The 12,888-nt window shown below is 47.7% G+C and overlaps 1 long non-coding RNA gene across 1 annotated transcript; it reads right to left on the bottom strand.

The window, feature by feature from the left end:
- Positions 1 to 5,059: 5,059 nt before the first annotated feature.
- Positions 5,060 to 11,839, bottom strand: LOC108449659. The gene is made up of 3 exons (XR_001865918.1): positions 11,599 to 11,839; positions 10,774 to 10,995; positions 5,060 to 5,816 (listed from the first exon to the last, which is right to left on the bottom strand). It is a non-coding gene; the product is annotated as an uncharacterized LOC108449659 (long non-coding RNA).
- Between the last annotated feature and the right edge of the window lie 1,049 nt (positions 11,840 to 12,888).

Genomic DNA, 12,888 nt, shown 5'->3' with positions numbered 1-12,888 from the left:
CTCACAATCCCCTTTTTCTATCTTCTTTTATCTCCCCATTAAATTGCTGACAAGACCTTCCTCATGGCCTTTTCAAAAGTAGAGGGGGACCAAAAAATCAACAGAATATTTCAAAAGTCCTTAGGGAAAATAAGATTTTTTTTTGGGCAGAATCAAATAGGAGGGAAAAGGAGCCTGCAATGCTGTTACCATGCACAAACCCCCAGAGCAAGACACGGGGGTTTGCAAGTGCTTTAACTCCCTGCTGGTAGGAAAGGGGCTGGGAATGGTTTGGGTTGCCAGGGAGCTGCCTCACAAGCATCACTGGTACCTCCAGCATTGCCCTTGCAAATGCTCAGCATGCATAACAGCCTTAAAAAAAGGCAAACATGGTTGCAGCCACCCCAAAACTCCAGTGTGGCATCCTGTCCCCAGCACACCAAGCTGGCATCATGGAGACCAGTTTTTTTTTCTGATGGGCAGGAAAAGGAAATTTATGTCCCTTACCCTTCCTGCCACTTTCCCCCAGCATTCCAGCAAAGCTGTAGAAGAGTTTCAGCTTCGCACTCGCACTCTGAAAAGGTGACACTGCCAGCTTTGAAAGGACACCAGAGCAGGGGTGATAAAGGAGGTGACTCCATCCCAGCAGCTGGAAGCAGCAGGCAGAGAGCACCAGAGGAAAAAACAACCCAACACATTCCCAGCACATGGCCAGAGCTATGACAGCAGTGGCATTCTGAGTTGGCTGAATCCCAGAATGGTTTGGGTTGGAAGGGATCTTAAAGCTCATCTTGTTCCACTCCCTGCCATGGGCAGGGATGCCTTCCACTGATGAAAGCTCCACCCTTGAACACTTCCACAGATGGATCACCCACAATTTCTCTGGGCAACCTGTCCAAAATGCTGCCACCTCGCCTGGCTAATGCACATCCAAACAGCTCTTTGCTTCCAGTTCCAGTGGGACAACACCCCCAAAGCCATCACACCAATAAAAAGTTGCAGGCAGAGAAGAGCAAGAGCAGAAAAATCCTCGTTTGGGCATGCAAAGAAGGACCCCTTGGCACAGAGGCACTTGTTATTCACTCCTCAGGATTTGTTATTTATTATCCCACTTCTCACAAAATTGCAGGAATCTAATCAGAGCACAGAAGCCAGAGCGGGTAATGCTGGTGATCAGTCACACGCTCCCAATAAGGAATAACAAACAGCTGGAGTGACCACCCCAGATGATCCATGGGCTAATGCTGGCTCAGTGCCCACTGAGCAGGATCTCAGGCTGAACATCCCCTCAAGGCCATCCTTAATGCCAAGCCTTTGCCATCCCATCAGTGCTTGGATTATTTACACACTCAGGATGAGAGCACGAGCCTCAGGATTGGGGCTGAATTCCCTCCTCTGCCTGCCAGCACCTCGCTTAGGAGATGAGAAGAAAATTGATAAATATAAAAGAAGCCTCCTGCACCCTAGAATAACATAAAAAGTTATTATGAAGATAAAGTTTCCTGGTCTAAGAATGAGGTAGAGAACTACATTACAAGACAATGATATTTAATTTTACTGCAGAGTTTTGGATCCAGCTGTCTGGAGCAACCTGGTCTAGTGGAAAGTGTCCCTGCCCATTTCAGGGCTGAAACTGAGTCGTCTTTATGGTCCCTTCCAACCCAAACTATTTGAGGATTCCATTCTGTAAGGGCCTGTCAGATTCCATTCTGTAAGTGCCTGTCTGATCCTTATCTTTGGGAACATCTTCCAGGCTGCAGCTCCAGCTTAACTCTTCAACACAGCAATGCTTCCCCCCCTAAAAATGCAGCATTGCATTTGCCTTACTTTACCTGTCAGGTGGGCTGTCTTCCCCTTTGAAAAACAAGGGGATCACAGTTTTGGCAGAGCTGCTGAATTATATCTAAACACATAAATATAAGTATGTATTTCCTCCTTTCAGTAGGAATTTTGCCAAATGCTTCCATATGCTGCTTTTTAAAAAAATTCTTTCTAAAGTCTACCTGAGCTCTTGTCCCTGGTACCCCACCTGATACTCCCAGCTGCCTTGGGAAGCACTCCCCTGATGCTGCCTCTGCCCTGGGTTATGTCCTGGTGCCTTCCAGAGCTGCAGGGATTATTGCTGCCTCAGGATTGGCTGTTGCTCCCTTCTAGTTCTCCCTGGACCATCTCTAACACCCTCAAGGATCCTTGTCTTATACATCTACACACGCTGCTTCAAAACCTAAACCTTTCTCCCAGAATAGGGAAAACTGGCTTGGAAAGCCACTTGGAAAGCTGGAAAAGGCCTGTAAGGAAGCCCTGCCTGAGTCAGGGTTTGTATCACAAGCCTTGGAGAAATACACGCTTCTCCTTTTGGTTTTCCAAGGTTATCATCCCACAACTTGTATCCTGGGACTGTTTCTGGAAAGCCTTCCTTGAAAAAGTTGGGACAACACAAGGCAGAAACTCCTGTGGTTGTACCAATAGCCCAGGATCAAAGAAACTTGGGACTTGGAATTGGCACCAACCCAAAGAAATCCCTGTAACAGCTTTCCTGTGGGACCAGCAGGGCTCTCTTGGCTCCACAGGGGCCACCCTGCTGCAAATTTCTTTTGGGAGCATCTCCTCCATGTGGGAGCCAGCTCTTTGGGTGTCCCCAGAGCACCTCAAAAGCAGAAATTTTGGGGAAAGAAGGCTAGGACCCCCTGAGAGCTCCTTCTCGCTGCTGTGCCAGCTCAGGGCAAGCAGCAAACCAGCAGGAAATGCATATCATCTGCAAATGAAAGGCTGTTTCCCCCTCTAATCAACTTGAGGTCCATCCAAGCAATGGGGTCAGGCTCTCCTTAGCCAAGCCATGGCAGAAATTCCCTCTCCAGCTGCCTTGCAGTGGGATCTCCTCCTCTGAGTGGCCTCCAGGAGCTCTCCTCTCCTGGATGCCCACCCTGAGATAACACCTTGGCTGTCTCCTGGAGTACCAGTATCTCCTGTTAGATCCTACGAAAAACTCCAGACTAAAAAGATGCAGAAAATTTAGGGACCAAACCAGTAATTAAGAAAATCCATAACCATTGCAAGGGAAAGGTCAGCTATCCTGACACAAGATACAGAACACAGCATCATCCCAAGGTCTTGGATAAAATCCTAAAATCCTAAAAAGATCCTAAAACACTGGAGGCAATATTATCATCCCCATCTAGATTTGGGGATGTTTCTCATAGATTTTCAAACAGAAATGGTTAAAACCGGCAAGTATTTTGCTTCAGTAGGACCAAAACACCCAGCTTTCCCCACCATGGGCTAAAGGGAAGAAATGCAGAAGGAAAGTTAATCAAGTTGAGATCAAAGTGAAAAACTCAAACAAACCAGCAAACAAATCTCATCCAAACCCACAGAAGCAAAGAGTTTGCCGTGACTCCTTCCTCACACTGCTGTTCACTTTCATCCTCCTGACCTTCTCTGTTCCAGCCAGGAGGGAATAGGAATGTTCGAAGAAAGCTATTCCTGCGTTATTTTTAGCATAGCCAGAAGAAAAGTGACTGGAAATAATCCATGAAAGCAAGCTTTCACCTTGATTTTCAGCCTCTGGAGATTTTGATAGCCTTGATAGCAATCACAACTTAACCATAGGTGTAGAAAATGCTGAGTGATACCAAGAACATAAATTGAGCTCACTCTTTCTTTCTTTCTTTCTTCCTGCTCCACATTAAAAACACAGTGAACCATCGAAGGGAGACTGAGGGAAATACTTTTCCCCAAAAACTAGTGAATTGTTTGCAACGCCATGGCAGGAGAAGGGAGGGCGAGATTTGTCTGTATTTCAGCCCAGTTATGCAGCCAGTAAGAGAATTCTATATTACAATCAAATGCATTCAAAATAGATGCTGATTTTGGAATGTTCCACAAGTGTCTTGGGGGAAAAGCCCCTCTTTCCCAATCACGATTAAGAACTCTTCTAAACAACCTGGTCTAGTGGGAGGCGTCCCTGCCTCATTCCCCATGGAATGGGATGAGCTTTAAGGTCCCTTCCAACCTAAACCATTCTGGGATGCTGGCACTGACTGCACAGGGACCTCTGTGCTTTCCTACCTGCCCTGACCCACAGGCACCAGCCCAAGCAGCCAGTGATGGGACACAGACCTCAGCTGCATGTGTGAGAGACCAAAGGAATTAATTAAGAGAAGCTGCACTCCCAAGGCGCTGATAATAAGAACAAAATGAGGGCTGATCCCATTAAGTCAATCTTCTCTGCTGGGTGCTGCCATCTGATGTCTCCCGCTTCCCATTGCTCCTTGCTGCATGTTCCCACTGTAGATCTAAACCCACTTTATTTCTGCTGATCCATTTTAAAGTGACCACAGCCATGAGACTGATTCACTGGCTGCATTTGAAAAATCTATCGCTTTTCCCACCATCAGCTTTTCTTCCACTATCAAACACCTCCTTTTCCCTCTGTGGCCAGGGCTGCTAAGAGCATTTCTTCCCTAGGGTTGCTGTGCCTAGGCTCTCATCCAGATCGGAAGTGGCAAAGCTCCCCCAGCCTGGTGCTGCCACATCCCCATCTCTTCCTGGTTTCAGCCTGTGCATGAGGCCTCAGGTTTAGCCATCATGTCTGGGCTCCAGGCTGGTTTTCATCAGAGCAGCAGAGGCAGGATGAGTCCCTGTCATGGAGCATTCTCCTGGCTGTGGCAATTCTGTTTTTGTAGAGTGAGGGAAGCCCAGCCCTTTGGGGAAACCAGCACAGACTGCTTTGCATCCAGTACAGTCAGACCTGCTGCTGCATAAAGAGGACTCAACCACATTTGGCTGGGCCCAGACACCCTCAGAGAGCATTTTTCTACCAGTTGATGGGTTTTCTTTGCAATCTGCATCAGCCCAACAACCAAGAGGCCATGCTGAGCACCCCCACTACTGGAAAACTGTCCTGGGGAAAAGGAGCCAAGCTGGCTGTGTTGAGACCACACTATATTTCCAGCAGACCGTGGTGTCATCACCTTCTCATGGTGGGAAAGAGCTGCTCTGGACCAGAACAAACCTCTTGGTAGGGAACAGCAGCTGCAAACCTCTCCCTTTCCATCAGCCTGGGGAGAAGGAATTTTCCTCAGAGTCATCCTCTGCCTTACAGGGCCACTTGGGCCAGTGTTGGAACTCCCCAGGGAGCCACAAACCCCATCCATGCTCCCTCACCCTGACTGGGAACAGCTGCAACCAGCAAGTAAAGAGGCATTAAAAAAAAAAAAGTCTCACTTTGCTGAGTTTTAAAGTATTTCCCTGGATCGAAGAGGCTCTGGTGAGGGTTGTCATGGCAGGGGATATTTATTGCCATCTCAGGAAATGTTCCATTATTCTTTGGTAAGTGGTGGCTGTGAATTTCAGCCTGTCTGCCCGGCCATAAAGGGGACCATTGGGCAGATTATTTCCAGCAGCCGGGCTCTGCTGAGGAATGAAGCATCACCTCCCAGCTCCAAGGGTATTGTGCCTGCAAAACCCTGGCTGATTCCCTCTGCGGTAAGGAACAAGACCCAGATCCCACAAATCCCCTGGGGAGAGGGCAGCTGGGCAGCCAAGCAGCCTGAGGGGTTGCTCCTGGTGGATTTGCAATACAGGGAAAACACCACGGGCACCTTCAGCACACGGTTTAAATATTCACAGTAAAAATAATGAGTTTAATTCTGTGTTCGGCTAACAAAGCTGTTCCAGAGGCTGTTTCAGTCCACTCAGAATCCTCAGAAAGCAGTTCAGTGGGTTTTGATGGAGGTAGAAAAGGCAGAGAGTCCAAGCCACCAACTGGATGGGACACAAGACAGGTCCTAGTGAGCCTCTGGCAAAGCTCCCTTTGTCTTCTCACACCAACTGCTCTGGAACAGGATGGGGAGAAACAACCATTTAATCCCTTATTTTTTTTCCCCCTGTGAAAATATCTAATCACTTTCCAAGTCTATGTAAGCTTCCAGTACCTAAAATTTCCTGTGGCAATGAGTCCTACTTTCTACCGGGCTGCTGGGTAAAGAGTTTGTCTTTGCTTCTTGGAAGTTCTCTAGATCTTCCCAGTATCTAGAACAGAAGGGATGGCATCTCGAGGGACAGGTGGAAAGGTGGGACTGTGTGAACCTCATGAAGTTCAACAAGTGAAGTATCCAATGCCAGGTTGGATGGGGCTTGGAGCAACCTGGGCTAGTGGAAGGTGTCCCTGCCCATGGCAGGGGGTTGGAATTGGATGATCTCTAAGGTCCCTTCCAGCCCAAACCATTCTGGGATTCTGTAACACTCCTGATTCCAAGTGTTTATTGGACTAAGCCATCATTGCTGATTAATTCTTCAGCTTTACAACACAAACAATTTTGTGTCTGGCCCTGCCTTTATCAATCCTTGCCTTCTGTGGATAATTTTCTAGGCTTCTTCCCATCCATTTTTTGTGGGCTACTCACAAATTACTCAAGGCAGGAGATACCAGACATTCATTAAGCAGCACAAAAACATTTCCCATTTTGGCCTCTCTTACCTCCCTGGTTTTTTTTTGGACTACCATGGACCAGCAGTGTCATTTTGATTATTTCCGGCATAACTGTCAGATCTCCTTCCTGAGCAGTAACAGCCAGTTCAGAGACCAATGATTTCCCCCCGTGCACTGTTTTTCATTTAGCATCCTTGAATTTCATCTGCTGTTTTATTATCTGCTCACTAAATATCATAAGGTCCTTTTCCCATTCTTGGAGGTTGGCTGTGTTTTAATCTTTTTGGTATTAACTAAGCATTGCCATCAAATGTTCTTTTTTTTAAATTTTCTCCCAGACCCACCTGGACTCCCCAGATTCAGGGGACTGATGCACAATAAAAGGCCTGTCAATATTAAATTGTCACTAAGTAAGTGCAAAAGCATCTTCTCAAGGCTCCACAGGGTAGAGGATGCAGGTGACAAAGTCACATCTACCACCATGCACAGTGGCTTTATAGATAATAACTCAATAACTGTTGAATTTTAGCATAGCTAACACAAGCTGAAATGAGAAAAAGCCTCTCTAAAACAAGCAGTCTTTTCAAATTCCTTTTAAATTCTCCTCTGGAGTTGTAACTGTGATGTTTACCAGCAACTCTGAAAATGGGTGATTTCAGAGCCTGGGGAAAACAAGAGGTTTTAGTTTCCCACCCCAGGGGAGGGAGTTACCAGGGTGAGTCGAGCGCAGCTAGGAGCAAACACAGACTCAGGATTTAAAGGGTTTCCCAGCATGGGGGTTCTGGGGCTTTAGAGCTGCTGGGGCTTCATCATCTAAAATCAGGTTTAGTTGAGGTTTTTTTATTCTGAAAAATATATACAGTGGCTATGAATTCTTTAATCTGTGTCCTTGCTGAAGGCTCCTGTTCTCTCACTGAAGGGATGAACAGAGAAAAACCCTTTTTTCCCAGCGACAGAATGGGCCACCAGCATGTCCAGCAGAACGGAGCACAGAAGCACTGGAGATGGAAATGGCAAATGGAAAAGGCTCCACAAAAGGCTCCTCTGCCTTTGTTTACAGCCCTGCCAAGTTCTGTGGTTCCCTGGTTTTCAGAAACGGCTGTTTTCTAAACCCTTTTAGCCAATGGGCCATGGACACTTTGGAAAAGTGCCCATTAAAATGAGCCATGGGCCCTCCAGTAGCCATCCCTCAAAGCCAGGTGGGAGAAAATATTTTATTAACTACTAAAGGATGGGTTTCCTCTATAATGAACCTTTCTGCAGTATTGAAGAAAAGCCATGTCTTACTTCCCCTCCCTAATAAATGGCTTCTTCAGAGTTTAATTAACTTCTCCCTGTTCTTCTTTTGTGGCTAAGCATCACCCTGACCATGAGACAAACTCTGTTTGTTCCTTTATCTGGGAGAGTGCTGGCCTGTCAGATAAACTGCTCTGCCTAATTTTCTGGGGCTTTTTCTCTTCCCACTTTACATACCCCAGGGAGGGAGGCAGTAATAACAGAAGGTGATGCTTTTTGGCAGCTGGATACCTTTGGGATTGGGAAGGAGCACCTCCTTAATACAACCTGGACCATGCTCCTGCAGTGCTGGCAGGGGCTGGGAATGGGGACCCGTCTCACAGACCCACCAGAAACTGGGTCAGGCTCTCTGCCTGGTCCTTTATTTCCTTAGGCTTGAAAACAAACCTGGAGGAAACAATTTTTTGCCCTTCCAGGAGTACAGGATTTTGTATTCTCAGCAGCACTTGTCTGTCCCCATGCGTATGTATAAATATAGCTCAAAATCAATAGGAGTGAGATTAGGTCACTGTATTTCTGAGAAATGTGCTCCTGAAACCAACCAGCCCCTGCTCCTTCAGGCTTCCTGTGGTGCTCCAGGACTGGCTACATGTGCTGAGACAGTGGCACAGCCTGGAGAAGGCAAGGGCTGTTCTCTTTTTAAATTGGTGAATTCGGGCCAAGTCAAGAGGGACCATCACAAACTTCTGCTTTGGCTTTTCAGCTCAGCTCTTAGCCAATCCCACAGCAGAAGGCAGGAGCAGGAGCTCCCATTTTGGGGTGGGAGGGAGGTAGGAGCTCCTGAGTACCAGCTGGAGAAATAGGTGGCCTTTTCCATGCAATGCCTGGGCTCCTTCTTGGGAAAAGATCCCAGGGCCAGCCTTGTTATACACGGACCTGAGTGGCGCCACTTGATTAATTGTGCCAGGCCAGGAGCAGCCAGGGACTTTTGTGACACCAATGCAGTAATGGTCTCCAGCACACAGACAATCCCAGAGGATGTGTCCTTCCTACCCAAATGAAATTAATTAATGGTGGCAATAAATAAACCACTCCAGACAAATGAGAGCAGCCGCCAGCACAATAGAAGACAAATATAGGGAAAGCAGAGCGTTTTGCAGTACGTTTCTGGGGAAGGAATAAATGGGGAAGAGCTAACACTTGCTTTTTTTGGATACACTAAGTGAAATGGGGCTGCAAGAGGAGGATGGGCCAGCACGAAGCATCCCAGGGGAGCAACAGCAGCTGTGGCTGACCATTCATCCCTCTTCAGTGCTCAGCATAAGCTCCACCACCATGTGCAGCTGAACTCCAACAACTCTCCTCCACAGCCACGATCCTGTTTGTCTGCCCTAACCCTGCCTTGTGTATCCAACTGTTTTACCCACCTCCCACACCCCTGGTGGCATAACTAAAACGACTGTGTGTGGTTGATACAGATCACATTAATCCATCACAAGCAAGCCCTGAATGATTTCAAGGCTGATTATCAGGGCCTGACACACCCCTGTGCTCACTCCACCCCTTTTAGGTCCTGCCTGGGCATTTCCTTGGATCCCCACCCGGAGGTCTAATCACCAGGCTCTGGAGCACCTCTTAGGCACTCCTAATTGGCACGTGACAAAGTGCCTGCCACACACTGGTCAATACCAATTAGCATACTTATTAAGTGAACATGAGTGTTGGCAGCAGTTATCTAATTACTTTAACAAGCCCATCAGGGAGAGGTATCAAACCCTGTGGAGCAGCAGGGAAACGAGCTGCCCTCGGATAAGGGACAGGATGGGATCTTTGGAGCAAGTCCAGGAGAGAGCCGTGAAGATGATTAGAGGGAAGGAACACCTATCCTATAGGGAAAGGCTGAGAGAATTGTGATTGTTCAGCCTGGAGAAGAGAAGCTTCAGGGAGAACTTAGAGCCCCTTCCAGTGCCCAAAGAGGCTCCAAGAGAGGTTGAGAGGGACTTTGGACAAGGGCATGGAGTGACAGGACAAGGGCGAATGGCTTCCCACTGCCAGAAAGCATGGTCAGATGGGATATTGGGAAGGAATTCTTCACTGTGAGAGTGGGGAGGCCCTGGCACAGGTTGTTCAGAAGAAGTTGTGGCTGCCTCATCCCTGGAAGTGTCCAGGTTGGACAGGGCTTGGAGCACCCTGGAAGGTGCCCCTGCCTATGGCAGGGGGTTTAAAACATGATGAGCTTTAAAGATTCGACCCAGACCACTCCATGACTTGTTGAAATCCCTGCTCCCTGTGTAGGGCCCACTGTCTAACACAGGTGAGTTTGCTGAGCAGCTCCCAGCTCCCACCACTTCCAGGGTAATGTGACTCAGACATTTGGGGGTTTCCTTCTGCAGGATTAATTTCCTGGAAGCCAGGGAACAGGAGTAATGAGAGAGGCCAAGACACCTGAAATTACATTTACCAGGCTCCACAAGGCTGGTGCTTTTTATTTATTTCCCTTCTTTTTGCATATCACCCCCAGGCTGAGCTTAACCTGTGGGTACCACCGTTATTAGAGAGCAGGCAGGGGGAGAGTTGAGACAATGTTTGTGCCTGGGAACCAAAACAGACCCCGTGCACTGTTTTAATTTAATGCTCATAAAAGTCTGCAATGCTGATTTCTTCTTTTTCTTTTTCTCCTTGGAATTGGTATGACAGAGCATTGCTGGTGGAAGTTTCTCTGCCTTTTATGTCAGGGCTGGCACGGTATCATAAGATCACAGAATAGTTTGGGTGAGAAGGGACCTTAAAGACCATCTCATTCCATCCCCCTGCCATAGGCAGGGACACCTTCCTCTATCCCAGATTGCTTTAAGCCCTTCCAACCTGGCCTTGGACACTTCAGGGATCCAGGGGTAGCCACAGCTTCTCTGTGCAACCTGTGCCAGGGCCAACGACTCCTCCCTTTGCAAGGGAGAGGGCAACTCTTATGGGTGGAGAAGATGCCAGTTTTGCTTTTTCAGATTTGAAAATGAGCAAGACCAGAGGGTTCTGGCTGCTACAACAGACTCAGAGCAGAGTAAGGGCCTGGGGGAAGACTGAGGAAAATCTATGATCCTGTTGAAGCAGCACCCCGCTCTACTCACCATTTTGCCTTTTCTGTCCAGCCTTGACTTTTTTCCTCCACCATTTTCCTTAAGTTTCTCCATCCCTTGACAAGCTGAGAAGCACCATCAGTCTGTCCAGCATGCTCCTTGCTCCCAAGAGGCTGATCCAGGATGGATGGACAACATCAGTCTTCCCTACTGTGGAGTCTACCACGTATCAAATGCAAGCAGCACGCTGAGTAACTCATCTTTTCTGCGTGCCTAATAAGCAAAAATTAGAAGAAAATTACGTGGGGAAGTCAGCAGTAAGTAGGAGGGAACGGGTTGTAATTATCTGGCTATTAATTGGCATAAAGTTCCAGTTTAATGCTCTCAGGCCTGTGTCCCTATTTCCTAGGGAAATTTTCTCTCTATTAGCTTTGGATGAGAACTGGGATTCTCTCTGGAAGCTCTGAGTCCACCCAAAAAGGTGACTTTCAGCTTCAGTCCCCCAGCAGGTTTTTGTTTTCACACACTGAGGGATAAAATTAAGGGGTCATTTCTAACATGGCTTCATCTGCCCAAGGTGAAGGTGGAAAGAGCCAAGTTTTACCTTTTACCATTGGGTGATGATAACCAAGGATGACCCTTTTAAAATTCAGCCCACATGCAAATGTTTGCTCCAAATAAAAGAACTCAAAGGATTATCCTCATGGCTTCTGCCAGCCCTGGGAATTCCCTAAGGGAGAGGTGAGAACCTCCTGCCCCAGCGGCTGCTCATCAAAACCTGCCAATTAAACAGAACCAAAATGTTCTGAGCAGTGAACATCCATCAAACCCCACAGAGAATTTCAAGGAATAATGTGCAGGTTCCTGCCAACTCACCTGGCAAGGGACCAGGCAGCCCATCCACCTGCTCCGTGCTGCTCCTGCCATGCACGATACAGCTCTGCCACGGGAGAGGGGGAAGCTGCAGATGTTTGCTGTTGAACCAACACACACAGGTATTCACAGCTCTACAAAAGAGGTGGGAAGCATGGCCTTTCCTCCTCAGGAATCCCACAGGCAGCTGGAAGAAGCTGGAGCAGCAGGCAAATCTGCTGTGCTATTTAAAATGTGGGGGGGAGGGGGGGGGCCAAGGGAGGAGGGAGAAAATAAGTTTTTAGATTTTTCTTTGCTAAAACAAGGTATTTCCATGGATAAATCAAAGTGCTCTCAATTTTGCATCAGGTTTCCTCTGGAAGTCAAAGGCTTCCTTCCAAAGGGGAAAGGCAGGTCAACCCTGCTCTGGTGGATACAAACACCATTCAAGCTGCTCTTGCCAGCACCCCAACAGGAGCTGTGGGGACCTAAAGATATATCTTTAAGCTACAGACCCTTCTCCTTTAATGCCCAAGCAGGAGGAAAGCACTTACTAAAGTGAACTCAGGAAAAAAAAAGGGAAAAAAGGAAATCAGGGGAGAAATAGGGAGAAAACAAACAAGAAGAAACAGCAGGGGGGAAAAAGGAAAAAAAAAAACCAAACAGGAAAGAGGATGCAGGGATTTTATACACTTCACAGCTTGGAAACTCATGGCAAGGTGTTGGGGTCTCCTCCCCCGCCGTGTAGCCCTGGGAGAGGGGCCCTGAGGGCACAGACACGGGGTTTCCCTGCCCCTGCTCAGCCTCGTTCCCATTGGTTGGTTTGTGTTCCCTGCGCGGGCAGAAGGACCCTTGGTCCCGTGACTGGAACAGTTCCTCGGCAGAGCTCCGGCCATGCGGCTGGAGAAATAAACATCTCTGAAACATCTAGCAAGAATCTGTCTGTCCATATATATTTCCTTTCCACGGGACTCCTGGTTTGATATATGCATGTTGCAGGATCCCCACTGCAACAAACCAACACAATCCTTATTGGGCTGATACCCAGTTACTGCTTGATGCTCTACCTGAATCAGAAAAGCAATTAGTTATAAAGACACCTGTGAATATGGCTGAAGATGATTGCAGGATAACACAGGAGGATGTTAAAAAGGTACTTCCTCTTCAGGATCCAGAGTGGGGCCCTAATGAGCCAGATGAAATGGCACAGTTAAAAAGGTACTGGGGATTCATAATAAAAGGGCTAGAAAGAGCAATCCCTAAAGCCATAGACTGCTCAGCCCCGTATGCTATGAAGCTGGGTCCCTCTCAAAC

Source organism: Corvus brachyrhynchos, unplaced genomic scaffold (assembly GCF_000691975.1).
Source record: "Corvus brachyrhynchos isolate BGI_N302 unplaced genomic scaffold, ASM69197v1 scaffold279, whole genome shotgun sequence".
Lineage (NCBI taxonomy): Eukaryota > Metazoa > Chordata > Aves > Passeriformes > Corvidae > Corvus > Corvus brachyrhynchos.
This window is presented reverse-complemented; position numbering and strand designations above follow the sequence as displayed.